Raw genomic sequence first — 25,655 nt, 5'->3', positions numbered from 1 at the left:
TGCTCTGCATGCAGTTTTATATAACATATACTGTTCTTCCTGCCTGGAAACCTGAGATTGTCCATAGCAACCATAAAGTTTCTCTTTACGTCAAAAGTGGCTTTAGACCAGCTAGAAAACAGCGATAGTAAATTAGAACACTTGCAGAAATGAGCGATAGTGAATCGTCGGGAAATTGATTTTATTATTATTATATTATTATTTTTTAAAATTATTTATATTTATTTATTATATTATAATTTATGATTTTGTGTTTCAAACTTCATCATACCCGGGATATCTACTAGACTCTTGGTGGACAGATCTAAGTGTGTTATTGCTAAGAATTACAGACCTACAATATATAACACCAAATTTCTATGCAAAATAATTGTACTGCTTTGAGACGCAAAAATCTGAAATAATCATACCGCCAGGGAGGTTAATCTTTTATGGGAGGTCATACATAATAAATACCTATTAATTTATCTATTGGAAACAACACACACATTCTTGCATTTAATAATTTTTTATTTTCATGTGTTAACATCTATTTCCAAGTAAAAACAGGCATAACATATAACAAAACAAAAATACTGATTTCGCATAAACATAAAATGCAATAAAACATACTTACCAGCATGTTCTTTTTCAATTATTGTCATCAGGGAGATATGTCCATTGAGCCTGAAACCCAGCAGACAATGTAGCTGTTGCTTCACAAACACAGGTTTCTACATTGTGTGCCAGGTGCATGCAAAATCTGGACAACTTCAACATTTAAGTCAGTTTTCTCACACATTTTGCTAATATAACAAAGCATGACTTCAACCATATGTATGGATTTTTTTTCTGGAATAGTTTCTGTAATCTTATAATGAAAGCAAAAAGTAACTTTTCTGTAAAAATATGCAGTAGACAAAAAGAACAAAAAGAAGTGGATATGATCTCTGCTGCTCTGTTGTTCATTTATTGTACTAGCATATAGCCAAGAATAGCTTCTGGTCCACCATAACAGCTTGAAGAATAACAGTGTCATTACCAACATGGGTTGTGTTGTCCTACATTACTTGCCTACATTTGAGTTAACTGATGGTCCCTTCAACCTATAGCCATATAAAAGGTACTGTTTTACCTTTTAAAGAATTAGTATTTTTGTCCAATTAGTCTTGAAATTTTCACAGCCCGGGCTTTACTCTGAAGGAGTAGCAGTAGACTAATAAACTCAACAGACTGCTCTCTCCTTCTGGCAACATGTTCCTTGTGTATATTTGCATGCAGCACGCCTCTCACAGTTCTATTAAACAAGGAACTAAAAGAGGCTGATCACAGATATTTTCACTATTTGCCACGAAAATGTAATTGCATGAATATCTAATGCATATGAAACTGCATGAATTGGTGTGTTTTTATATCATCCAGGAGTTCAACTTTAATAACTAATATCTATAAATCCATGGTCAGTCATGAAAAAGTGCCTGAATGGGCTCTAAACACTAAGCAGAGCTGCACTGACCTGTAAGCAACATCATCTCAATAAACGATGCTCCAAATTGCATGGTTCCTCCATTTGAAAATTCCAAGTCAAAAGCTGGAAGCAAACTTTTTTCCACCATTTGGCAAAAGCAAACTGAAAATACCACCCGGTCACTTATAGAGTATTTTTACTTTTCATTGTGGATTTGAATTGTCACCATTTTTTTGTATTACTAGCAAAACCATATTTGGAATATACACCAAGCCTGGTACTGTAAGTTTTAAAGTGTATATAAACCCTAGAACAAAGTTATTGCAGCCTACAAGTCATGTGGTGGCTGAATATTTCTTTGTTTTTTTTTTTAAGAATTTTTCACTTGGTGATTCTACTAGCAACACTTCCTGTACTAGGGTGACAATGCTCATGCTCTGAAGGACATGTGGGAGAGCTTATGAGATTTCAGAGAACCATTGTCAGCTTGCTACATGAATCTCACTGGATTTATGGCAGGACCAAAAGGTATTTTTTACATGTATGGAACAGATCATTTCTGTCCATGGTATACAACAGAACAAAAGGTAGCAAATGGCAGAAGATCATTGTTAGGGTTTACCTACACTTTCATATAAAATAACTTGCGATTTGAACAGAGAAATGCAACAGCAACAGATAAAGAACAAAATGGTAGTAGTATGAATCTTTTATTTTCCACAGAAGAAAAAGTCTCTCTTCTTTTGCAAGAATAAGATGTGCTATAGGCAGTAGTGTCAGAGACCCAGTAGCCAGATGTAGCTGCTGAAATCTAAAACAGGATCTACACTGGTTACTGAGCGACCAACACCACTAAAATTGTTTGTCTTCACAGATTCTAAACCAGCTTCTTGCAGCCTGAAAAAACAAAACAAGTTCATCATTTATTGTCAGAGTCCAAATGGATGGGAAAATACAGTAAAAGTCAAAGGCTCAGTAGTCATCCTAAAAGAAAATTGTGTTCTTATGTTGATTGTTTTTGTTTTGTTTTTTAATTCAGCAGGCCGGCATTGGCTGCTGGAGCAGCCAACATTCCTGCTTAAATATATGGTACTGCATCGGAAAATATATTATCACCCAACTCCAACAAAAGTTTTGGATAGTGTGGAAAGAATAGAAATGTCTGTGACTTTTGATATTTCCCTCCTGGATTGAGAAACAGAAGGAATTTCCCCAGTTCTAAGCAAGGCAGGAATAATCATGAAACTAATAATGCAGCTAACACTGTTTTACATAATGCTTTACAGGTCCATCTGTGAACCTGTGTTACACTGGGATTGATTTCTGAAAACTGGAAAGTGCAAACTCTGGTGCAGCTGTGCATGGTAGCTAAAACTTAAACTATAAGACCTAGTGCAATGTGAGAGTAAGAAAAAAAAAAAATATTAGAACTTTGGAGGTTGCTGTACAAAAAATTTCAAAAAGTGCCTGAGGGAAAGAACAGTCACTAAAGGGAGAAAAGCATATTATTAAATGGGTGCAGTTTCATTAGCATTGAATAAATACTTTCTGATGTGAAAAACAAATGCAAAAGAGCATCCAGACAACAGAGGTTATATGGCGGGACAATAGCTTACATGTATTAGATTGTGCAAGGTGTGTGAAATAAAGCTGACTGCAGGGCTCTTGAGTCATACATGTAGGCTTGTTAATACCTGTTAAAATGATTCAACTTTACAAGGTCTCGCTTTCAAAATGGAAGCCAATCCCCTTTTTGGTATGAAAAAGGGACATTCCAGCTTTGAAATTTTTTGGTGATGACACACTAATCTGTAGGCCTCACATATCAGAGCATGCTTAGTGTAAGTTGCCCATGCTGTGCTGCTGCCACCAATAAAATTCCAAGCTGCAGTGAAACATTAGTGTTAGGGAATGTTACTTTGAATCTGACTGGCTAGAGTTAAGCAATGCAGAATTCTGGAAAATGGCTACAAAATGAACAGCTATTGTTAAACTGCAGTTCTCTGATAGCCATGTGTATTCAGAATACTTTATTAATCCCAAAGGGAAATTATTATGTGTCATATGTAATCATACCATGGAGGTCACCTCATACAGGACCTACTATTGTTGTTGGATATGGTCCCGTGAGTAGTGCAGCAATAATACATTCATCTGACTTGATATTATCGATTTGGTAAAGAATGGATCAAATTTACATTTAAAGATCATAAACACCTGAAGGTTTATTTTAAGATTTATAGTGCTAGGCATATTAAGAAATGTATATGTAAATATGATACATCAGGAATAAAATGTTTGTCACTTACTGGACTGCTCTCAGAAAAATCTTTAAATCCAAACTGATCAATAATATACAATGAAAAAAGGCTTCAGTCTCCAAAGATAAAATGACCAGTCGTCATTGATGCGTGATCCGCGAAAAGATAGCACATAGCTGAACACATTTTTTGCATTTACTTGCACGTGTATTGAATGCCATATCATGCCACTCCGGCAAACTTACATAACGCTCAGTAATAAAATGAATAGTCTTTATCTTAAGTATCTCAAAGGTCATTTCTCTTCCTCTGTAAGTGTATGTGCAAGACACAAAAATGTGCACAATTTCCTATAAGGTGTTAAGATAATTTTATGGTTCTGATTCATCATGCTGTAATAGCGCTGTCATGGGACTATCATTAGAGATACACTAAATCTGCCGTTCAATCTGCCGTTGCTAAGCTATCCTCTTCAACCACTAGTTGCCTGGCTATTTTATTCCTCTACTTTATATCAATAGCCTCCAACCGGGACACAGGAAAATACTTCTGAGATTTCTTTAACCACTTCAGCCCTGGAAGAATTTACTCACTTCCTGACCAGAGCGTTTTTTGTAATTCGGCACTGCGTCGCTTTAACTGACAATTGCGCAGTCATGCGACGTTGTACCCAAACAAAATTGACGTCCTTTTTTTCTCACAAATAGAACTTTCTTTTGGTGGTATTGATCGCCTCTGCGGTTTTTATTTTTTGCTCTATAAACAAAAAAAGAGCGACAATTTTGAAAAAAACACAATATTTTGTACTTTTTGCTATAATAAATATCCCCATTTTTTTTTTTAAAAAAAAGCAAATTGTTTTCTCAGTTTAGGCTGATACATATTCTTCTACATATTTTTGGTAAAAAAATCACAATAAGCGTATATTGATTGGTTTGCGCAAAAGTTATAGTGTCTACAAAATAGGGGATAGATTTATAGCATTTTTATCATTATTTTTTTTTTCCTAGTAATGGCAGCGATCTGTGATTTTTATCATAACTGCGACATTATGGTGGACACATCGGACAATTTTGACACATTTTTGGAACCATTGGCATTAATAAAGTGCAATTAAAAATGCATTGATTACTGTAAAAATGTCACTAGCAGTGAAGGGGTTAACACTAGGGGGTGGTGAAGGGGTTAACTGTGTTGCCTGGGAGGTGATTCTAACTGAAGGGGGAGGGGACTAACTAGAGGAAGTGACGGATCGTGGTTCCTAGCAAATAGGAATACACAATCTGTCACTCCTGTCAGAACAGAACAGGGAAGTGTGTGTTTACACACACTCGTCCCTGTTCTGTCTCTCCGTCGGCCACGAGCATCGGCACCCCCGTTGTGCTGTGGGCGTGCCTGCTATCCGGACCCCGCGAGCCAACGTACAGCTACGTGGTTTCGCGCAGGGGAGCCAACCTGCTGCAGTATAACTGTGGCGGCTGGTCCAGAAGCGGTTAACTTACCGGATCTCTAAGATTCTCAGAAGTTTAAACAACATAAAGACTAAAACTAGTGGGTCGGCATTACAGCCAGGCATCCAGTATCAGCAGCCCCTATAATTCTCTCATGACAGGTTTACTTTAAAGCTGACGTTTAGGAATTTGACTGCATAGTTACATTTGTCCAGTTTGGACCAATGTAAGTATGCAAATCTCATACCTGAGCGATCCACGTAGAAGCTGCAAATCAATGCAGTAGTTGCTGCTACTATTGTGATAGCAATACTGTAGTCTTCGGGGTCCAGTGCCAAGCGGCTGCCCTTCTACATATCAACCACAGGGGGTCGCTTGCTCAGCATTGCTGCCATTCACAGAACACCTTGCATTTGTTTTAATGAATACAAGGCATTATCTGATTAAACGAGGTGGAGATTATGACATCACCACCCTGCCTCTTCACCTAATCCCATCAGAGAATGCCTTTCATTCATTGAAAAAAAATACATGACATTCTGTGAATAGTGGCTGGGCCAAATGAGCTAAGCTATGGGGTAACTATGCAGAAGGGCAGCCACTCTGTGCTGGATTCAGAAGACTGCTGCTAGCACTGTAGTAGTAGAGACAACGGGTCAGGTATGAGATTTGAATACTTACATTTGTCCATGTTGGACCAGCGTAACTATACAATAAAATTCATACCCAAACTTCAGATTTAAGACAATCTAAGTAGTACAAGTTAAATGATGCTCATTGATAATGATTGATGAGCTTTATAACGTGCCTTAAGTGTTACTGAAGCTTGATCAATTATTGCCAATTATTCCCTTACATTTTATATTTGCATTTAAAGTTTCCAGTCTTTAAGAATAACAATATGCAGTATGAACATTCCAAGTGAGGTACCTCATTGAGGCATCACTCACATTGCCTACACAGTGATAAGTCTATGTAGCAGCTTTTCCAACACAATAACAAACCCTCCTGATCATCAGAAGTACTTGTTAGTACCCAGAAATATTTCAGTAAGGTGAAAAGTATTTTCCGCTGTGTGACTAAGTCTGTAACCAATCGGCAACATTCTTTATACAAAGCACATTTAGCAGAATATGGTGATATCTGTTGTCAGCAATGACACAACTGTAAAGATTGCCATAAACCATGTACTTTGATCTGAAGTTTGTCCATCCAAAACAATTTTCTGCAAGCTAAAATGCCGCACTTAAAGGTAAGATGCTTGGCCGTAATGACAGCTTCTTCTGTCATCTTCTTCTGTCATCTGTACATACACTACCACTGTGCCCCACATCCTCTAGCAGATTCTCCAGGCCAGTGACAATAGCAGCTTTTAGCTGAGCTTGCAGCTTGCAACAGCCATGCAGGGACTGAACATTGTACCACTATATTCAAGATTTAAATTCTTACACACTAATTTTAAAGGCAGTAATCAATAGCAGCCAATTAGAAGCCTCCATGTACTGGTATGACTCCATTAGAGTGAATTACTTGTTTGGTGCACTGTTAAACAAGTAAAGCCGCATACGAAGCTGTGTAAATCTTGACAAGATCATATTTATTTACAATAATGGTGTAAAATATTTCGTAAAAACCACAGTTCACATACATTCGGTTACAAAATATGGCTGGGAAATTCACAAATTCTAAATTGAGAAATTCTTAGATTATAAAAAAGCCTTGTGTGTATTCTTGCGGTTTTAGATGGCTGAGCCACAAACCGCAGGCCACTAAACAATTAGCAAGGTCAGTGGATTAAACAAAGTATTATAGAGTAAAGAGAATTTCAGGTTTCCTGGCACTTTAAATTATTTGTTTGGGGCAAAGAAATGATTTGCATGCAGAATGGACTGGCTGTTTAGGCTATAAAATACTGCAGTAGCTTGTGCCAGAGATAGTCGGTCATACCGTATATCTGCCATTTAGGAGAAGCTTTGTATGTTTTCAATGAATTTAAGGCTTTCTCTGGTCGAACTAGAAATTGCGACATCATCCGCCTATCTCTCCACCTTGGTCAACTGTTGAAAAAGCCTTAAAATACAAGGCTTTTCCTAATTATTGGAGATGTGGTGCAACAGACACTCTGTATATCCATAAGTAGAATGACAATTGTTCTGCAATAAACTCAATGGCGTTAAATTGCTAAAGAAGAGAAATGAGTGGGGTTGATTTCCTAAAACTGGAGAGTGCAAAATCTGGTGCGGTTCTGCATAGAAACCAATCAGCGTCCAGTTTTTTTTTTTGTCAAAGCTTAATTGAACAAGCTGAAGTTAGAAGCTGATTGGCTACCATGCACAGCTGCACCAGATTTTGCACTCTCCAGTTTTAGTAAATTAACCCTATAATGTTATGTGACCTGTGACTGAGCTTCTTAGCGACAAATCAGCAGCAACAATTACAATTACTTCACTATTTATAAATTACGTTTATCACTCACATTAGAGATTGCTGGCATTGATTAATTGCTACTACAAAATCACCATTCTGATATGGCCCTGAATCTGAATGGACGCTTTCATTTACTGCACAAACTTCCTAAAAAAAAAGCCAGTTTCTAATGGCCTACGGTGCAAATTACAGACCTTTGTAGTTTCAGATTTTCCTGACGACTTGCATTTACAGAAAAATCTAAAGCTGTCTCCCTGCAGCGGCAGCTGCTGCTACATGCTGATACATTGTTTATCTTTTGTGTTAAATAAACTCCTGAAGTGTGCTGCAGCTCCTCACCTGGATTTATATAGCTGTGTAAAGCCATTGACTTCTATAGGCAGCAGTACGCAGCACATGAGGGCTCGTTGGAGGCGAAAATGCTGGGAATGTACACTATATTGTCTGAAACAGCTTTGTGCATGAGCCCTAAAGAGACACTGTTACCTTTCCCAAGCAGGGCATTTCCTGGCCACCATATACTTACCTTGCCTTGTAGCACCCTGCTCCTCTGCAGCTGACAATGACTGTGTGGGTGACCAGTTCATGTAACAGTTTTCGGGTCTAGCAATTGGCTGCTAGAAAAATGCCCATCACAATGGAGCAGGTCACATGCACCTCAATACCAAGAAGATCCAGATAGTGCCGCCAGCTGCACAGGAGCAAAGTTCTGCGAGGGGACAAAAGTAAGGTGATGATTATTTGGGGTCACAGGATACCCTTTCCAGAACAACTTTTTCCAGAGACACTGCCATTTTAACCTTCATGATCTTTAAAACAATCACAAGCACATACAAAATTTCTAGTTTTTGTTTACTGGTTAGGAATACTGGTCAGGCATATCATGTTCACTTGAAGCCTAATGTTGAAGCAGTCTTAAAGTGATATTAAACCTTCGGATTTTTAAAAAATGAAATAACAAACATGCTTATACTTACCTGCTCTTTGCAATGCTTTTGCACAGAGTAGCCCCTGATCCCCTTCTTCTGGGGTCCCCTGCCAGCGCTACAGGCCCCTCCTCTTCGGCAGGTGCCCCTGCGGAAAGGTGCTTTCCATTGGGGCACCTATGCGTGCTCGCTCTGCTGCGTCCATTGACAGCAGGACTCTGCCCTGCCCCCCGCATCACAGCATTTGATTAACAGCAGCGGGAGCCAATGGCATCTGCTGCAATCAATCTGCCCAATGAGGAGAGAGACAATGTGGAAAGCCACTGCTCTTGTGCACATCGCTGGATCAGATCACTCAGGGAAGTATTAGGGGGGCTGAGGGGGGGCACTGCAGCACTAAAGGTTTTCCACCTTAATGCATAGAATGCATTAAGATGAAAAACCTTAGGGCTTTACAACCGCTTTAAGCTGGCTATACATTATGCAATTTTCTTATTCAATTTCCTTTAGTTTTACCTTCAACTATGTAGTGCAAGGGCCTGCCTGATTGCATACAAATTGAAATTGTTTAAAGTTGGCATCTTATTTTATGGTTTTGATAAATCTAATGGAAAATTGCACAATGTATGACCAGCCTTAGTAAGAGGCTGCATTAGTTCTACTTAAAGTGATTGTAAAGGCAGAAGGTGTTTTATCTTAATGCATTCTATGCATTAAGATAAAACACCTTCTGTGTGCAGTAGCCCCCTCAATACTTACCTGAGCCCCCTCTAGATCCAGTCATGTTGCACGAGACACTTGGCAGGCCGGGACTCCCCTCCTCCTTGTCTGAGACAACAGTGCGGTGCCATTGGCTCCCACTGCTGTCAAAGTCAGTCAGCCAATAAGGAGAGAAAGGTGGCAATGCTGGATGCGGCTCCATGTCTGATGGTTCCCCCATAGCAAGCTGCTTGCTGTGGGGCACTCAACAGGAGGAAGGGGCCAGAAGCACCAAAGAGGGACCCGAGAAGAGGAGGATCTGGGTTCCTCTGTGCAAATCTACTGCACAGGGCAGGTAAGTATAACATGTTTGTTATTTTTACCAAAGAAAACAAGACTTTACAATCACTTTAAGGCAGCTTTCACTAACTGCAACTGTTAGGTCATCATTTAAAAAAATTTGAGTGTATAACAGGTTCAGCTTGCAAAATGTATTCTTTGATATCTATATTTATATTATATGATACTGAATTATCTTCTGGTTCTCCATAAAATTAGTACTAAAAATTCTGAAAAAAAATAGCAAACTGCAAGAACCAATAGCCACGAATCAGATTTCATCTTTCAGTGACCAAAATTAACGTAAAAAATATGGTTGTGCTGCTCTGGTTGTTATACTTTGTACTCTAGCTTTGATCCTTCAATGCCATATTTCATAAGCCTTAACATTTCTAATAACGTGGATTCTGTTATGAAACGCATGTCTTATATGAAACCAGTGTCAGAGCATTTCAGATGCCACCTAGATTACTTAACGATGAACTCACAGTAAACCAAGGGTGTGTTTAATGTTATTTTAGATCACACATACCTAAAACCCTGTGACCATTATTCAAACATTATAATATCACCAGCTGACTGTCACTTGACTGTGACGTTCATTATTTAGTAAATTGCAGCAATGAAAAAAAAACTTGTTAAAGGACAAACTGAGCATTTTTAAGGAAACCCTTCCTTCCACATAGCTCCTTCATTCACACTCCTTCCAGAGGCTACTAGTATGAGCAAGCTGGGTAAGGTGTGTTTCTTGCACAACTAACCACAAAACAAGCTCCCAAATGCCAAGTCACATGCAGAAGCAAAAGTCATACCTCAATAGTTTCTTTAATGGAATTCATTGCTGTTCCACAATAATTACTCTTACTTCTCATGTAGAACCTGATGGCTATGCTTGGAAAAGCCTAGACTCGTTACTGCGAACATCAATGCTGAACTAAAAAGCACATTTCTTGGGCACAAGCGCTGCTCAGGTTTATCACATGAATACGTACATTCAAAACAAAAAAAGAATCAAGAGAGGACAATGATACATTACAGTATAGAATCCCTGTATTTTGGTGCTTATGGATTTCTTTGCATCATTCATAATGTGAAAATAACATTCTCCCTGCATTCTCTTTTCTGCAGAAAAAGTTACCATAAAGTTAGTCTTGATTCTAGCAGCTGTTTTGACTATTCATTGGTACCCATAGCATTCAGAACAATTTCAAAAAGTACTATAAAATAAGGGGACAGAAGAGGCGTTAAAGGAGAAGTATGGCCAAAGCTATTTTGCCATGCTTCTCATATCGATCACAGGAGTGCACTAAGTTTTGCACTCCTGTGACCCAGATTCAGCCAACAGCAGGCGGCTGACACCACAGAACCAGTGCAGGCTCCATAGGGATCACGACTATAATGTCAGGGTTTGCCCCAATGCCTGACCGGCAGCTAGCTCAGCCTCTCAGTGCGCCATTGAGAGCCTGAGCCAGCTGTTCCCGTCCCCTTCACAGCCCGGTATTCCAGTGAACGCTGGAGGGGCAGAGAACGGAGCAGTGACTGACAGTCAGTGCACTGTGCTCAGAACAGACCTGGCAACTGAGCGATCAGTGGTCTTTGATTGCTCAGTTCTCAGTGTACAGCTGGCGGGGAACGGCTGCAGCATCCGATCCATGCTGCACCCATCTAGGTGAGTATGTATATATTTTTTTTTTATTCCCATACTGTAAACCCAAAATCTTTTCAGTATATATGGCATTATTTCTCAAGGTACACAGTTTAAGATTTTTTTTACTATGTTTAAAATATTTACCTGGAGACCTTGGCAGTAACATCACTTCACTTTACATTGGGGCTGGGGGAGGAGCCATTCTGTTCCTTCATGTCACTTCTATACAACCTTTGTTGTGAAGACTAATGATCCTGACAGTACAACACTAACCCACTGCTTTGTATTTAGCAGCAGCATTATCAGCCTGCTGTGCAAGCGCCTTTAAATGGCCATTGAGCTGCCTACCTAATATATGTGATAGGCAAACTCAATAGCCAACAGAGTGAGCATGCATGGCAGGCTTAAAACAATGCTGCAATTTGCAAGGCTGCAGCTTACATTGTCAGTCTCCTACTGTTACTGGCAGGATCTTTTGCCTTCGTACAAGAACAAACGTTATGTAGGAGTGATATAAAGGAACAAAATGGCCCCTCCTCCAGTCCTGATATGAAATGAAGTCTGAACAAATCAGGACTACTTTGAAGCTAACAAAATGGAATGTAAACTAAAATAACAGAAATGCAGAATAAATGAACAGTGATCATGGAACATAGTTCTCCATTGTTTGTAAGGCTGGAGTTCAGCTTTGGGAGACTAATTTGCTAAAAACTAAATTTTATCTTAGTCTGGGCTAACCTTAAATACAAAATCACTTTAGGTAGATAAAAAAAGTAAATGTCTCCTACCCAACTCAATATCTGAAGTGAACAAAGACTAGGTAGATGATAAAGTAAAATACCTATAGACAAGCAAGCAAAACTGGTACGTGATAGAGAAAGCCAAACAGTGAGATTTGATTTTTGTATGTCCATGAATGATCTATGTATGTGCTAATGGTTTGCTGATTGTCATTATTTTGTTTTAATATTGTATTAGATTTCCAGTCAACTGGCAACTGCAACCTGCATATCATTTGGCGAACAATCCCCAAGTGTGTCATTCATCTTTGGCAAATCTTGCAATTGTAAAATACGAAAATTGTTTACTGCTTGTTTTATTGGCCATCTGGGTATACAGCTGTTAGGTTTATGATTTTTTTTTGTTTATAAATAATAATGCCAGTTACTGGCTTTATGGCATGGTTATCGGGTTTTCCATTAAAGCAAGAAAAGTAAAAGTGGTATCACTAATGTGTGTGATTAATCTAACACTCACATCTTTGGACCTCCTTGGCAAGACTAGAGTTCAGAGTTCACTCCTGGCAGTTATTGTGGGTTTCCTTGTAGATGTTTGTGGGATGACTGTGCAGACCACATCCACATTCTCAGATATATTTAAGATCCCCTAACCAAACTGCCTCCAGAAAAGCAGGAACTGACTCATTTCATAGAAGCCAGCTTCACGAGGCTTAGAAAAATGTTGCCTGACACTAGATGGTGAAGGCAAGGATCACAAGATCAGAGCTAAAGCTCTCATCCAAATGATGCATTCTTGCTGGTTTGTTTATAAATCATGGAAAGAACAAAATAGATAGACTCTTGTACACCCTATGCTAGGTTTCACTATCTTTCCAATGTAATTTTTTTAATGCTATAATTTTACTAAAACAATGAGATGAAACACAAGGAACTTTGATTGCATTTGAGAATAGACTTTAAAATTAAATTTCCTACAGACGAAAGGGGAGCATTGTTCTGTCAAAGGGCTTTTGTCACTCATTTTTGAAAAATCTATTGCTATGGAAAACCTCTATGTAAGCTTAACAATTGTCACTAAGAAATCCATTTTACCTCTAATGTGGGCAACTCCATTTAGGAGAACAAGCTGAGATTTGGGTTGCCCATCAAGGATCCTATCAGTGAAAGAAGGTTCTCACTTTTAGTTTTTAGTACTAAGGTACTTAGGGGGATACCACAAATTAACCAAGTAAACTGTACAGTAGGCACATATGCAGTCTGTTCAACTTCCTTGACTCATAAGAATATTTAACTTGAGAAACTGAGTGGTAAAACGGCTTAACTGCCTGTTTCAGTCTTAATTAAAGTCCTACTGAATTACAGGAATTTTTGTTTAGCTTGTGATATGCTTTAAAAATCATCACTGCAAAACAACATTTTTAATTCACTTTCTTCTACTAAGACACTGCTAAGACCTACAAGTACATATTTATGATGCTCTTGTTTGTTCCATAATCACTACTCACTTCTACCCATATTCCATTAAATCAAGGACATGAAAAACACTAAAACATTTATGTAATCCTGTTTACACTAATACTTTTTGTGGCTCATGATTGCTTATTTAATCAAATTGAATCAAAATTATATTATATGAGGTCCACACAGATTACAATGGGGCTGATGTATTGGGGTTGATTAATCCTTTTCAAAAAATGCCTGTTCACGCCATAGTACCTTGTGTGCCTCATGTCTTGGTGTGTATTTCATAAGCAATTAAGCAATTCATTTTATAGTTAACTCCTGCAAAAAACTCTTAACAAAAAGTTAGAACCTGTATTTATTGCTTTCCTTGTGAGGAGATTCAGTCTCCCTTTATTGCCTTGTAAGCATTATTACTGAGCCAAAAAAGGAGGGAAAATCTAAGATCTTTCAGCTGACACATGAACAGTAGTAGTGGGAAAACCACCTAATAGGGAAACCTGTAAAACCTGTGAAAGATGGGATTTCTGTAACTTTTAGAAGATTTTTTCTTACTTTCCTGTTGTGACAAGAATTTTCCTCCAACTCAACAGAGGTTTTGACCCTGCCTTAATCTTCTAAACATTTTTTTGGGTGGAGTTCTACCCCAAGCACCTGGATAATGTGACTGGAGCACTTTTGCATAGAGCATATTTTTTTATCATTTGAGCAACAAAGTCTATTCGCATCATTCAGATTTTCCATTTTTACGTCCCTATATAAAAACAACGTTTTTTAAGAAATGCCATATTTTGTGGCACATGGCAACCACACCCAACTAAGAAGTCATGTTGATTCACAGGATAACTATTTTGTGTTTGTCATGTCAGTCTGCGGTTTATAAAATGTGGTGGTAACTGACCACCAGAGCAGGTCCTGGCTACATACTGCCTTCAGGAAATATGTGATTAGTGGTTGTCAATTCTAACCCTTGGAATATGTTGTGCTATCACAGCACATCCTTAGAGACTTGAGCTATCACACCCCATCAAAGTGGAAATTCCATAGCATTAATTTCATTAGGCTTTAATTGCTAAATAACATAGTGTAGTTCTATTTTATGACAAGAATACAGGGAGCATTTGGCAGTATATACTATTTATGAGTTTCTCAAACCTGTTCTCAAGTACCTTTACCAATACAAGTTTTTAAGGTCTCTTTACAGACTGACAGGTAAAACAATAATAATAAAAAGTTACAATAGCACCCCTGTAAAACATGTCCTGTTAGTGGTCCAGTAGGACCAGATTTGGGAAACAATTAATATGTTCAATTATCAGATCCATACAATGGTAACATGGTTATCAATGTATGGATTTTCAGATCCATACAATGATTCCAGGTATCACATGGTTCGTAAAGTACACCCCAACAGCACTTCTTGGTAAATTATAAAGGTAATGTTAAAATAGGAAGACATATGACTTTAACACAAACATCTCTAGGTGTGGGGGAAAAAAAGTATAAAATAATTGGACCTTGGTAGTTTTCTGCCATTTAATACACATTAATACTCCTTGGTTTTATTTCAATAGGAGATAGATATTAATGTTTTATTTCTATAGAGCAAACCTGTTTTATTCTGAGAATTTACTATTGTATATCTTACAAAAGGTATTAACCATTTCTAGCTGTTGGAAGACAGCCCTTTAAATGTCTGTAAAAGGCATTACCTTTTCAGTCATTATTCCAACTGGCTGTCAAAGTGATATTGATATACTAAAACTGGAGAGTGCAAAATCTGGTGCATCTCTGCAGAGAAACCAATCAGCGTCTAGGTTTCTTTTTGTGAAAGTTTAATTGAACAAGCTGATTGGTTAACATGCACAACTGCACCAGATTTTGCAGTCTCTAGTTTTAGTAAATCAACCCCAGTGACCAGATGATTGGAAACCCATCCCACAAGTTGCCAACTGGAAACTGTGACCGTGAGCTGTCAATGACAGTAAGGTCACTGTGCTAGGGGTGCAAAGTGAGTGAGCACATAACACCAATCGCAGCCTTTTGCATATACAAGGCAGTCCGGCGTTAAAGCCCATTGCCATACTGCTACATATACTGTATGCTGCCCTTTTTTTTCAAATACTTTAGTAAAATAAAATAGGGTGACAACACAGAAGCTCAATTGGGAACTAGTGATATAGAACTGTCATCCTTTAACAGAATGTGCCTTAACAAAGATTGTCACAGAAGTATCAATAGGTATTTTAAATAAAGGCTGTAGGTTTAACAGCATTACACATGACTTTTGAGATTATGTTGCCATGTTAAAAGTTACAGGATTTTAGTAAGTAAGGTTTAAATTTTGCTTAAAATTTTTCTTTTAGGAATGTTCGTTGGTACAATTTTCGAATCATTAGTGGGGTCAAAAAGACATTTTCGATCGCAGTGATGAGAGAGTTTGAAAGAGCAGGAAGGAAAGTTTCTTTTTCTTACATTGTATGTGTTTTTTATCCAGGAGAGTCCATTTATTCCAAAACAGAACGTTAAAAGCAAACAACATTTTGAAGTACTTTCAAACGACAGATGTCAAGTCATTAAATGTACTGAGAATTTTCATATGAATGTTCATACAAATGTTTGTTTGAAAATCTACTAGTGCATGACCAGCTTTAGTCACATGTGCTTATATGGATTCTTGAGTTATCCTTTGTTTAGTTTGCTTCCTACAAAGCCTGAAGATAAGGTAGAGATGTTTTGCTCTGAGAAACACTTTAACACTTTCTTAAGCAAGACATTCCCCTTAGATCTACAGCAACTGAACTTGCAAGTGCATTTGCGGTGCACAGACTATTTGCCTTTAGTAAATCAACCCCGCTGAGTTTTTTCATTCAACCAGTGTGTTGAATGAAAAAACTCACAGTTTGCCTCATCCACACAAGAAATATGGATGCAGGGATCACTCCTGCTCCTCTATTGTATTCTGACAGTGGGGACTCCACCCCCTCTCTCACCCCATCAGAGTACACAGATCAGCACTGCAGCCATTGGCTGCAGCAGCTGATCGAATGCTGGTTTTCCAGCAGGACTGTCAGGCAGAACCTAGTCTAATGACCAGCTTTTGTTAAACAGAGAGGGGTAAACAAGTACTGAAATTTATCCAGTTCCTGCTGAACCAGACGAATTCCGATATGTGTATACCCATGTTTAAGTTGAGGTTGATCGCAGAACAGCAGGGTGCAAAAAGGTTCCACAATGGCATATCTTCTATGGCCAAACATAGTGACTCTCAGTGCATTGGCTGACAACTATGTAAGAACAGTGCAGCCATGACTACCAGGAAGAATGGTGACCTTCATTCCTATTTATTTCATTGAGAAATATTTCTTCCTCCACCCTCCTTTCAGGAATCAAATACAATTTTTTTTTTTAGAGGGTAATATATATTTTTTGGGGGAAGAACCTTGTGCTTCTGCCTTTTGAGTCTAGGCAAGAATTGCATCCCCAAAGCCTCCTTGAATACTCTCATCATGCATTTCAGGAGGCTTTGGGGTGCAATCTCAAACACACTGCACATGCGACCCCAAATGTCAACAGGGGGCCTACTGTAAGAAACTGGAAGAAGCAGCTGCCTCCCTCTGATGTCAGCAAAGAAGATGACAGCATGGGACTCGCTGTGTGGTGGCCTTTGCAGCAAGACAACACTGGACTGGCTGGACATGTATGTGTGGAATGAAAAAATAAATAAAAATCACATAGGTGGTGAAGTTCCTCTTTAAAACATTCTGAGTAGACACTCTTTGCAGTGTGGCAGCTGAACAATATGGTAGAAAACAGGCAGCTGTGAGTTAGTAGTAAGTGAAAAGTGCTAAAGTATCATCATTTATTGCCTGTGTTAATTTCCTTTCTCTTCTTCTCAACGGACCTTGCCCTTTTCATCAACAATTTCATTCCACTCCTACACACTGATCAGTATGTCAAGGTCAATTCAAACCCTGCTATCAATATATATGCTTCATTAAATACGACCTAATATAGTAACAGACAGCAATCTGGCTTATTCTGTAGCACATTTATAGTCACTGACCACCTGACTGCAGGTGTTCATAAAAAATCTTAGACATGATTAAAGGATCACTAACATTTTATGGCTAGAGGAAAGAAAGTCAGGAGTTACTGGACAATACAGGTACAAACCAGCTTTCAGAAAATACTAAAAGACATTTTGGGAAGTCATGTTTGCAGTACAAGTCATCACTCAGGTGACTGAGCCTTGATGTATAAACAGTGCCTTACAGTACAACCAAGTGACAGACCCACTCACATTGCATTTTTGTAATTTATAGATGCTGATAGGTTTGTATTTTTTTTTCTAAGCTACAATAGACTATTAATGGCAAAGCAATAGGTGCTACAAGATACAGAACAATTTCCTCCCGTTTTCATAGGCTGTTCACCTTGGATAATAAGAACTAAATATCACTTGTATGCTTTCCAAATTGGACAATCTAATTTAAGAATATAATAAAATACAGTAACTGTAGGAAAACATTTTAACAAAGGTTTGGTATACAGAACCTTTGTTTTTATTGGGCAACAGACAGTTTTGAAATGCCAACAGTAGAAAAAAACTTAACATCTTAAGGACTTCCCAATATTTACTAAATGAGCAAACATGACATTGATTTTCCGGTTTTATTAAAAAAATGAATTATTAATTTTCACCCAAGGTATTAGCATAGATTCCTCGAGCTCAACTGACAGTTTAGTGATCCACAACCAACACATTTAAAAATAGGAACACTTACTAAAAGGCACCAACAGCCATGAGGATTATGTCATATATGGTTCTTACTACAACATACCATTTTTGGAAATTAGATTGACCTTAATCACATGCTTTTCTATACTCCTTCATTAACACTTAACTCCAGGAAAACACAAAAGGAAACACATAATCCATTTCTGTCCATGCAGTCCAGTTACACAGTTCTGCCACACAGCACAGTTCCACCTGGTAGGGTGGTAGACCTTATTTTTCTCTGCTACAGCTAAATGAAACTGGCCACATATGGATTGAAATTTGTCCGGTTTAGCAGGAACTGACCCAAATTTTGATCCATGTGTGGCCCTCTCTGCCCAACAGGAGTCGATCGTTAGAGGAATGCTGGAAACTTTTTGTCGATTAGTAGCTGCAGCCAGTGATCAGTGTCTTCTGACAACTGAGAATCCCATTATCAATATCGTGGTTTTATCTATTGTCTAGAGATAGAATTGGACGTGATAGTAAAAAAATTCCGATGATGAAGCAAAGTGTAGGAGAAAAATATATAGAATTAAAATTATTATTTTTCAACAAAATGGTGGCAGTCTGCACACAGACACCAATTCCCTGTTGCATAAATTTAATGAGATGGGTAGACAAGGGAATTCCTCAGACGCGTTTCACCCTTTTCGGGGCTTAATTGTAGAATGCCTTTACGATTAAGCCCCAAAGAGGGTGAAACGCATCTGAGAAGTTCTCTACAGGTGAAGAACAGGAACTGAAGCCATCTTTTACCAATCTCATTACATGTATGCAACAGGGAAAAGGGGTCTGTGTGCAGATGGCCACCATTTTGTTGCAGTCCACTGGAGCCTGACAAGCCGATTCTGTCTGTCTTGAACCAGACTTTTCACATGCTGATCTGACTGACGCAGGTCTGAAGGGGCATTTGAGCGGTACTATTTTCACTGTTCTGGGCAAAAGTGATTTTTCCATTTTATTTGTTAAGAGAAAAGAAGGGTTGTAATGCTTGTCAGAGTGTTATTGCTATATGTGTCCTTGTGTGAAAATGTCATTCTCACTCACTGCCATGTCTGAGCTAAAGGACCTGGTGGGAAATCTCCCAATATGGGAACAGAGAATAGACAGCAAAAAAAAGATGACAGAGGTTATAATCCTTCCCCAGTCTGTTTAAAATTGAAAAAAAAAAAATGCCTGGCTTTAAGTGTTTAACTTTAACCCTAAAGCCTAGTACACATGGGCCGAATGTTGGACGGCATCGGCCGATTCAATAGAAACCGGCCAACATTCGGCCAGTGTATACTGCAGTCAGTCCAACAGAAGTCGACTGTTCGGCCTGCTTCTGTAGTCGAATGTTCGGCCTGCTTCTGTAGAAGGGGCATGACCAAAAAAGGTCTGCCGGTCGGCTCCTGATCAGTGCTTTCAGCCAATGGCTGAGAGCACTCACCGGAATGTTCTGGCATGGGGGCCACCCCCCTGTCAGAACACAATAGAACAGCAGGGGAGATCTCTGTACTAATGTCACATAGTTAGTACAGTGGCTCCCCCTGAGCTGTCAGTCTTTTTTCATTCAGCCCTGCTGGACTGATTGAAAAAAGATAACTACTAGTGTGTGTACTAGGCTTAAATACAAGTTGCCTACATGTAAAAAAAGATAAAACAAATATCCAAAGAGAAGCCAAGTATTAGTATAGGATATAAACATAGATGAACTCCTATTCATACTATCAAATTATAATTTGTTCATAAACGACCTGGAAGATGGGGTAAACAGTTCAATCTCTGTATTTGCAGATGATACTAAGCTAAGCAGGGCAAAAACTTCTCCGCAGGATGTGGAAACCCTGCAAAAAGATCTGAACAAATGAATGGGGTGGGCAACTACATGGCAAATGAGGTTCAATGTAGAAAAATGTATAATAATGCATTTGGGTGGCAAAAATATGAATGCAATCTATACACTGGGGGGAGAACCTCTGGGGGAATCTAGGATGGAAAGGACCTGGGGTTCCTAGTAGATGACAGGCTCAGCAATGGCATGCAATGCCAAGCTGCTGCTAACAAAGCAAACAGAACATTGGCATGCATTAAAAGGGGATCAACTCCAGAGATAAAACGATAATTCTCCCGCTCTACAAGACTCTGGTCCGGCCGCACCTAGAGTATGCTGTCCATTTCTGGGCACCAGTCCTCAGGAAGGATGTACTGGAAATGGAGTGAGTACAAAGAAGGGCAACAAAGCTAATAAAGGGTCTGGAGGATATTAGTTATGAGGAAAGGTTGCGAGCACTGAACTTATTCTCTCTGGAGAAGAGATGCTTGAGAGGGGATATGATTTCAATATACAAATACCATACTGGTGACCCCACAATAGGGATAAAACTTTTTCGCAGAAGGGAGTTTAACAAGACTCGTGGCCACTCTTTAAAATTAGAAGAAAAGAGGTTTAACTTTAAACTACGTAGAGGGTTCTTTACTGTAAGAGCGGCAAGGATGTAGAATTCCCTTCCACTGGCGGTGGTCTCAGCACCTGTACGACCACAACATACAGGGATATACAATGTAATACTGACATATAATCACACACATGGGTTTGACTTGATGGACGTGTGTCTTTTTTCAACCTCACCTACTGTGTAACTCCCATCAGTTTTCGGGAGCCAAACCAAGAAGCGAGAGCAAAGTGAAGGAATCCTTGGTTACCACCAGGGTCCCCAGTATGAGTGGCTCCATTGATAGATTTTCCTTCTATTACTATTCTGGGGACAACCCAAAATTTGTGATTTTCTTTTACTTTCATTCTCAGTGCTAATGATAAACAGGACAAATAGAGAGGGCGAATCTCCCTTTGGGCCACAGACAGCAACAAAAACCTGAGAGATGTTCTAATCCCACTCAACTGTATCCAAAACTGAAACATTTTGCCTTTAATCTTTACTCATGATTCCCATCTACAATCAAAAACTGACTATTGTGAAAAAGGAAAAATATATTCTGTCATTATTTTTATACAGCATACATCAAGCAATGCAGGTAATGGGTAGACAGGATCAGTAAAGTTCATATAAGTTTAGCATACATACAATATCAGAGTCTAAGAATTTGCTCAACAACACAAACAAGAGATCACAGCCACTTTAAAGACAGCAATTATTTCTACAAGCAAGTCAACAGAGCAGGATGAGGCATATTTGTAGTCATGGGGGTGGATTTACTAAAACTGAAGAGTGCAAAATCTGGTGCAGTTCTGTATACAAATCGATAAGCTTGCAGGTGTTTTTGTCAACGCGTAATTGAACAAACTAATTGGCTACCATGCACAGCTTCACCAAATTTCGCACTCTACAGTTTTAGTAAATCAACCCCACAGTGCAAGGCTATTCTAAATTTGTAATAGAACTCGGACTACCCCACACACATAATGACTGATCTAGGATCACAGTTAGCACAAATATAAGCCATGTGCTTGAGATATTTATACAGTAGGATGTGACGAAACTAGATCATGCAGGAAGGAATGAGGATATGACGTTACTTACATAAGATCACACATGGTCATGTCATTCGTTTACGCAGCATTTGACTTCGCAAATCGGCATTTGATTCAGTGATACTAACAGGCTTTTTTCTTTACTCCCCCAGGGCTGTAGAAACAACACAAGACAATTTGTTCTTAATGTCACTCTTACGGACATTATCTCTGACAGTCATTTTTAACATAACAACCAGGTCAAGTTCAACAAGTTATACACAGAATTAGTAAATCGCTGCCACACCTACAGCGGAGGGAAAATGTGACAACTCCTGTTTGTTAAGGGACATTGCTCCTAGCACATTTTTCCTTATCACTCTTGGCTTCTTTTACACTATAAAAAGAGCTTCCTGTTTAGATCTGTTGTTCGCTGAGTGGCAATAAAGAAATAGTTTGTGCTGTTATATCCCATTAAGAAGATTAAAAAAAAAGCAATGATTTACAAAGTGAAATCTTAAACCTTTTCGGGCATGGTATAACATATAACAGGAATACACAGCACAATGTATAAACCAAAAAGATTGCTTCTGAAGGAAATATGTCATTTTCTAAAACCAACTAAAAATGATACAGCCTACAAGACAAATTAAAAAGAGAACATAGTGTACATGTAATTAAACCTAATCAAATTGTTCTGTACTGACAAGCTAAGAGTGGATTAAATACACACCATGTACGTATCATTTTACTCTCCATTCCTTGTCATTGAAGTGTGTGAAAACTTTCCCAATGTGAAAAAGAGCCTCCGTGAATGAATGGAATGACTGAATCCCAGCCTCCCTATCTAAGTGAGTGCAGATCAGTGAAAAGGAACTGCTCACTGGTCGTGTCATGTGTCAGCAGCATTACGTTAGTGAGAAGTCATTCATTCCTACCATGTGGTTTACAGAAGACATTACTAAGGCAGGATTACTCTAAAAAAAAAAAAAAAAACAAAAAAAAACTTTACTGTTTAACATCAATGACTGTAAAACCCTACATCAGACTATCACAATCTATCTACATGTATTTTCATAGATGTTTGCAATGTCTTGGGAAAACAAAAGCTAATCAAGAACACATTTAACAATTGTACTTACCTAAAACTGATTTAATTTTGTGAAATTCCTCATCTGTTAAAACTCTTTCTTGAACACTAGAGGGGACAGAAAACAGACATAATTTATAGAGCTGAGTAACATCCTCTGGTTTTGTTAGGAAATCCAATCCTACTTTAAAGCAATAACAATGAGCACATGCCTTCACACATGTTTCTCAGGGAAAGAAACGAGACATAGTCTTCATCGTTTAGCGAAGCACAAAATCCTAGGATGACTCAAAAGTCCTAAATCCCCGTCCTTTGGTCCTTCCAAAAGTATTTGCTTTCTATCAGTGGCATTGATAAATCCAGAGAAAAAGAAAACCATATTTACAGGCTCCCGACTGCCATCCAGCTTTGCTTGAACAGTGTGTCAGAAAGACAGCTATGAGAAAGCTTAGTAGAACTCAAGTTCTTGGAGTCTTATAGAGTACCGCCAATTAGCAGCTGACCAATCACATGCTGTGGGGTAAGAAAAAAAAAAGGGCAGTCCCTTCTGAATCAAAGAAGTTCTGAATTAGTGAGGTTACACAAAGGACACTCATTCAGAAAAAAAATAGGCAGTGCTTCGGAGCTGAAAACGCCCAGGGAGAAACTGCAAGTACTTTAAATGCAGGAAACGCCTCGTACAGACAGGGATACTGTGCATTCAGCAGAAGCTCTCATCTCTTATACCAGGAAATGTGCTTGGCTCATATAGTACACCAATAACGTGTAACGTAATAACGTGCTAACAAACACAGCACAAACTGCCCACTTGGGAATTAACACAGAAAATCTGTAGCGTTACTTTTATCACTGTAAACCCCCCCGTACTGAAAACTTCATCTAAGCTTCAGTGATCAGTGAAATCAGAACTGCCAGTTTCATTGCTTTTCCGTAATGAGTGGGGTGGGCTGATTTACATGATCTCATTCTAATTATCTGATTATCAAGTTATGTTTTGTTTCTGATGTTAAAGCTGTGGTGTATATTTTATGTAAATCTTTATGACATGGGAAAATACCATTACATTATGGAAGTTCCACTTTTTTACTCTAGCAAGCTTATTATGTTATGTTTATGTTATTACTATATTATGATTTTTATTACTCTTAAATGAGGGATCTTAAACATTGATTGCCTGCTATGGTATTCTGCGGCTTGTAATTTATTAATGCCCTTTGCTTTGCTAAATAAGCATTGTTGTGTTTATAATAATCTTAGGGTAGTGAAACATATCTAGATGTATAATAATGGTAATCATAATAATAATAAATAAAAAACATGTCAAAAAGTACTTATTCCTGCTTAAGACAGGTGAAGTGGTTTTAAATCACACAGCTTGGCTAAATTGTTAATTGATACCAATTAGTGGGATTATCCAAGAAAAGGAATTAGAACTTTTTTGTGTATGACTGGGGTTGATTTACTAAGGCTCCTTTTACATTAGCACGTCTCTAAAGTCACACAATCTCTAGTGCGACTTTGGAGTGTGACTTTGATGCGACTTTTGGTGCGACTTAGATCTGACTTTACATTCTCTGGACCAAGGTCACATCAAAAGCCGGACTAAAGTAGTGCAGGAACCTTTTCTGAAGTCACAGCAACTTCTGTAGTGTCAGTAGGAACGCCTCTCATAGAAATACATTGAATTTCACATGCCCTGCGACGTGGGGTTTCACAAGTCGCACAAGTGTGAAGGAAGCCTAAAACTTGAGAGTGCTAAATCTGGTACAGATGTGCATGGTAGCCAATCAGCTTCCAACTTCAGCTTGTTCAATTAAGCTTTGACCAAAAATAAACCTAGAACCTTATTAGTCTCTATGCAGAGCTATATATATATTTATTTTTATTTATTTTTTCCTTTTTTTTAATACAGATCATGATCACCCAGATTTTGTATAACCAAATTTAATGCTTAATATAAAACTAATATGAGATAAATAAGCAATGAAGATGTTGCAGTGTAAATAAACAGATGTCTAGGGAATCTCCTTCATACCCGGCGTATATATAATTTCTGTGTCCTGTAAAATTTCCCATTTTGTGCACAATGTTTTAAAGCTATTGGCCTCATTGCAGTACATATTTTCACACATTTTTTGGGTGAGGATTTTGATCTCCTTTAGTAAATCAGCCTCAGTTTGTTCCTATAACGACCCTTTAGGGTAACACAGGCAATGCTGGTTGCTATGACATGCAGCAGTTCATTAAGTTACAGTGGTCAAGTCATTAATAATTATCTACAGTGTCTTAAATTCAAGAATTGCCTCTGCCCCTTTCTAATATAAAGCCATAGAAATAATCATGTCAGAACTTATGATTTTTTTTTTTACTGCTCATTGCTCAGCAATGCCTTTATAAATAAAAAAAGATATAAAAATAAACAATTTCTTAATGCCTTGATCTTGTTCACACATGACAGACTGAAAAGTAAAAAATATGAAAAGCAAAGTGAATTAGCAGTATCATACACCCATCCCATTACAAAATGTCAGATATAGATGAAGACTAATCTGTCAGTGACTGTATAGATTCATCAACACCCTACACAAAATATTAAAAGAAAATATAAAGGCCAGAAGGGAAAATTACTATAACTGATTATGATTTCAAGAATTTATTCTAGTGTTATAAAGTATAACGTTGACTAATTCTTATTTTATATATATTTCAAATATACAAGTCATTGATATTACATCACTTTCCATGTAAGTATGTATATCTACTCCAGAAAGTAACTATTTTCCTTTGGAAAATATTAAGTATTTTCTCAAGTGTGTACCAAAAGATGTGCACATCAGCCTGAATACAATTCAGTATTTTAAAACATGTTTTCGGTCCAAAAGACCTATCTTTAAAAGTCAAATGTGGAAATATTAGGGTTGGTTTACGAAAG

The 25,655-nt window shown here is 38.2% G+C and overlaps 1 long non-coding RNA gene across 1 annotated transcript; it reads right to left on the bottom strand.

The window, feature by feature from the left end:
- Positions 1-489: 489 nt before the first annotated feature.
- LOC141128779 (uncharacterized) lies at positions 490-25,406 on the bottom strand. The gene is made up of 3 exons (XR_012241734.1): positions 22,776-25,406; positions 21,704-21,808; positions 490-2,344 (listed from the first exon to the last, which is right to left on the bottom strand). It is a non-coding gene; the product is annotated as an uncharacterized lncRNA (long non-coding RNA).
- Between the last annotated feature and the right edge of the window lie 249 nt (positions 25,407-25,655).

The sequence above is a fragment of the Aquarana catesbeiana genome, linkage group LG02 (genome assembly GCF_042186555.1).
Source record: "Aquarana catesbeiana isolate 2022-GZ linkage group LG02, ASM4218655v1, whole genome shotgun sequence".
Classification (NCBI taxonomy): Eukaryota; Metazoa; Chordata; class Amphibia; order Anura; family Ranidae; genus Aquarana; species Aquarana catesbeiana.
This window is presented reverse-complemented; position numbering and strand designations above follow the sequence as displayed.